Here is a 5,102-nt window from a genome sequence, read left to right on the forward strand (position 1 = left end):
TATCTCAGTACTGCACAGTCAAGTTCCTATATACTTTAAAACAGCTGCTGATTCGCTAAAGAGTGCATTATGCAAAACTGTTAATTTATTTTCGCAATAAAATAAAAAAAGCAACTGAAATTATTAGTCAAATCGGTTTGCAAATTTTTATTGTGAAATCTTCTGAAACAATTTCTATCTTTATTTAAGCACAAAAATACATCACTTGTTCGTATATGTAATACCATCTTGATATATATCTTGCATCGTCCTTGTTTCCTTCCATATAGGCCAGTGATCAAATTTGTCCTTTTGGCAATCTTCAACTGCAGCCAGCTTCTTCTTTTGTGACACGTGACCTTTATTTGCCAACGGCCTTACCACAGTGATAACACCGGTTCCTGTCAGATCACCGAAGATAAGTGCTGTCGGGCTGGGCTAGCACTTGGATGGGTGACCATCTGGTCTGCTGAGCGCTGTTGGCAAGCAGGGTGCACTCAGCCCTTGTGAGGCAAACTGAGGAGCTACTTGATTGAGAAGTAGCGGCTCCGGTCTCGGAAACTGACATATAGCTGGAGGAGCAGTGTGCTGACCACATGCCCCTCCATATCCACTTCCAGTGACACCTATGGGCTGAGGATGACATGGTGGCCGGTCGGTACTGTTGGGTCTTCATGGCCTGTTCGGGAGGAGTTTACTTTTTTTTTTTTATCTTTACTTGGGCGTCCCATGTTTCATTTGTCTTTCGATACCAATACTAGCCCACCAACAATTTCTGCTTCAAATCTGCGCAGTTGACTGTGTCGTTCTTGAATAAATTTGCAGTCCTTACTATATTTGAGTCAAATGTTGACTACTGCAACTGTAATTGTGCGCCAAAAGATGTATAAATCCTCATTTGTATAGTGATGATAACATGTCACTCAGATAAAAAAAAATGGTTCAAATGGCTCTGAGCACTATGGGACTTAACATCTGAGGTCATCAGTCCCCTAGAACTTAGAACTACTTAAACCTAACGAACCTAAGGACATCACACACATCCATGCCAGAGGCAGGATTCGAACCTGCGACCGTAGCGGTCGCGCGGTTCCAGACTGACGCGCCTAGAACCGCTCGACCACACCGGCCGGCTCACTCAGATCAATACCACCTGAATAGGTGTTGTAAGTTGGTATAACAGGTGCTCTTGGGGCTTGCACATGTTCTCTTTGTGATTTGTGCCATCTGCTTGCCTTATCCTGGGACTCCACACGGACAAAAAATGACAACAGAGTAACAAGTTCGTTGTCATACCATCTCACTACAATGAATCGCCCCGTGTGATGTACTCGTTCATCATTCTTCATATCTTTTTCGTTGGGCAGGTCACAATGTTTCAGCGTATTTGCTCTTACTGTTCCAACGAAATACACTCTGAACAAGTATATCACTCATAAAAAAGTTGTCGGCATATACCTTGAAATTGTTTTCTGGAAACGTGTCTGTTTATTTTATGACCACTTCATATGCAAGCCCTTCCCATACTTCTCTCTTCCTTTTCACGTTGTTTTTTTTTCCTGCTGCACCATGATAAATGTGGGCGTCATATAAGTAGGCAGAAACTCCTGCTATGCCCCTTATTTTGAATCCCCAGCTTGCAGGTTTGTTTTGCATAAAATATTTCAAGATGTTCCTGCCTTTACTTCATCGATACTGTGTTCTTCCGAAACTAGTTTCAAACAACTTTTCCTGAATTTGTTCAGCAATGGTTGAATTTTTCAGAATGAAGCCACACACAGCTGATGTATTAAACATCATGTACGAAATTTTTGAGGCAAATGTCGTTTCGGAACAGATTTCCTAATTGTTCGCATGTGGAGAAAACTGGACCCTGAACAGTACTAATGTAAATCCATGTGATTTTCTTCTTTGGGGTTTCTAAAGGAAAAGACTTTTCCCTAAACGCCTGTATATGTTGATGGAACTGTAAATGCTGATAACTGATGTATGCAATGAGATGATGATATGTGTTGACGAGTAATTCAAAAGAAGGTGTTCATGTTAGAGAAGTTGGAAGAGGTGAGAGCGGTCATATTGAACATGTCATAAACAGAACACAATCTTCAGATATATTGTTAACACAATGTAGTTTTCATTTATGTATTCCAACTAATAGAAAATATTTCTTTTTTTACAGAAACAAATGCTGGATCATTTTGTGCATCACCTTGTATAATTGAAACATCATATACTCTCACAAAATAAATTAACGATTATGTGGTCATAACTGCAATGGCGAAACCCTTAACAACCATCAATATTGAACGTAGGGAGCGAACACGTATTATGTTCCTGTTCAAATACAAACTCTGTTGTCATGGTTAAGGGAATATACCATTTAGAATAAAAACACACACATCATGCTGTCAGAGTTGGTTATAAGCGTCATACATGATGACATCATCAGTATACTTTTTCTAAAAAATAAAAAGGGAAGAAAGTATGGGAGACTCTCATACTAGATATAATGTAGCTGCAGTTGCTCAAGTTAGGTACATCCTTTTGCTGATGGTGGGGGGTATGGATGCAACAGTGATGGAAGAGTATTAAAAGGAATCAATTGTGAATCCATTACCTTATCAATTCAGAAAATATTCAGAAAAAAATTATTTAACTACAAAACTACAATGTAGTTAAAATTACCTAGCACGTTAACAGTTTTCAAACTGACACTAGGTCATGGGTGCTCAGGGCCGCTCATACCCGAGGGCAAGGAGAGGAGGGCACCTCCGCCCTCTTAGCTCTCAGGGTAAGGAATAAACATAGTGTAGTCAGATTTTTACTTCCAAGAAAATAATTTGAAAGTCGGTATTACACAAGGTTTTAACAGATTTGTAACAAACGTTTTATGGCTACTTACAATTTGCCATTCATCTTCTAAAAGATTAGATTAGATTAGATTAGATTAGATTAATACTAGTTCAATGGATCATGAATACGATATTTCGTAATGATGTGGAACGAGTCGAATTTTCCAATACATGACATAATTAGGTTAATTTAACAACATACTTAAATTAATATAACAACTTTATTTTTTTGTGTTTTTTGTTTTTCTTTATTTTTTAAAATTTTTGTTGTTTTTTCCTTTTTTTTCTTAATTTATATCTAAAAATTCCTCTATGGAGTAGAAGGAGTTGTCATTCAGAAATTCTTCTAATTTCTTCTTAAATACTTGTTGGTTATCTGTCAGACTTTTGATACTATTTGGTAAGTGACCAAAGACTTTAGTGGCAGTATAATTAACCCCTTTCTGTGCCAAAGTTAGATTTAATCTTGAATAGTGAAGATCATCCTTTCTTCTAGTATTGTAGTTATGCACACTGCTATTACTTTTGAATTGGGTTTGGTTGTTAATAACAAATTTCATAAGAGAGTATATATACTGAGAAGCTACTGTGAATATCCCTAGATCCTTAAATAAATGTCTGCAGGATGATCTTGGGTGGACTCCAGCTATTATTCTGATTACACGCTTTTGTGCAATAAATACTTTATTCCTCAGTGATGAATTACCCCAAAATATGATGCCATATGAAAGCAATGAGTGAAAATAGGCGTAGTAAGCTAATTTACTAAGATGTTTATCACCAAAATTTGCAATGACCCTTATTGCATAAGTAGCTGAACTCAAACGTTTCAGCAGATCATCAATGTGTTTCTTCCAATTTAATCTCTCATCAATGGACACACTTAAAAATTTGGAATATTCTGCCTTAGCTATATGCTTCTGATTAAGGTCTATATTTATTAATGGCGTCATACCATTCACTGTACGGAACTGTATGTACTGTGTCTTATCAAAATTCAATGAGAGTCCGTTTACAAGGAACCACTTAGTAATTTTCTGAAAGACAGTATTGACAATTTCATCAGTTAATTCTTGTTTGTCAGGTGTGATTACTATACTTGTATCATCAGCAAAGAGAACTAACTTTGCCTCTTCATGAATATAGAATGGCAAGTCATTAATATATAATAATAACAACAAAGGACCCAAGTCTGACCCTTGTGGAACCCCATTCTTGATAGTTCCCCAGTTTGAGGAATGTGCTGATCTTTGCATGTTATGAGAACTACTTATTTCAACTTTCTGCACTCTTCCAGTTAGGTACGAATTAAACCATTTGTGCACTGTCCCACTCATGCCACAATACTTGAGCTTGTCTAGCAGAATTTCATGATTTACACAATCAAAAGCCTTTGAGAGATCACAAAAAATCCCAATGGGTGGTGTTCGGTTATTCAGATCATTCAAAATTTGACTGGTGAAAGCATATATGGCATTTTCTGTTGAAAAACCTTTCTGGAAACCAAACTGATATTTTTTTAGTACTTCATTTTTACAGATATGTAAAGCTACTCTTGAATACATTACTTTCTCAAAAATTTTGGATAAAATTGGAAAAATATTAAAAATACTCCACCCACCCAATTAAAAGAAGAGTTTAAATATGGAAAAACAACGAAGAACAAATTATGAAAAATTTAAAAAAGATCAACCTGTTGTTTATGCGCCTGAGCAAGGAAGCGAAGGTTTTAGAACCACTCTCCAAGACTTGTGAGCAGCTCTGCTGGAGGAACGAGCCTTATTGCGTCAACAGCATTCCCTCTAGTTGTCATGCCTGTATTGTTACCAGAGGTGGTCACACCACATAATGAGCACGTTAACCAGTTGTCAGAATGTGTGGGCAAATCCGTAAAGTTGGAAAAACAAACAACAATTTTTGTACATCGTTTCGCAGGTTGCAGTTTTTTTCGTTTCTGTATTCTTTACATTGTTTTTACTGTACTATCATCTGTGTATACTGTTATGTAGCAAAATAAATGCAACCTTGAAATATTTCCGTTTGTTGCTTTAATTTTGTACACCAGTGTATATAACAACTCGAAGCATAACTGCGGATCCGTCAGGTCCAAAAAGATTTAGAAAAGGCTCATATAAGTCTGTGAGATATTTTCAACAGAAGCTCACACAGATAAAAAATTAACAATTGGGAAGTACTACCAGAAATGAAGTCAGCATCAGACCAGGACAAAGTGACTGAAGCAAGAAAAGGAATCCACCGAGAAAAAATAAG

General features: G+C 36.9%; 1 pseudogene; it reads left to right on the plus strand.

The window, feature by feature from the left end:
- Positions 1 to 346: 346 nt before the first annotated feature.
- LOC126263932 (5S ribosomal RNA) lies at positions 347 to 464 on the plus strand (annotated as a pseudogene).
- The last annotated feature ends 4,638 nt before the right edge of the window (positions 465 to 5,102 follow it).

This window comes from Schistocerca nitens, chromosome 6 (genome assembly GCF_023898315.1).
Source record: "Schistocerca nitens isolate TAMUIC-IGC-003100 chromosome 6, iqSchNite1.1, whole genome shotgun sequence".
NCBI lineage: Eukaryota > Metazoa > Arthropoda > Insecta > Orthoptera > Acrididae > Schistocerca > Schistocerca nitens.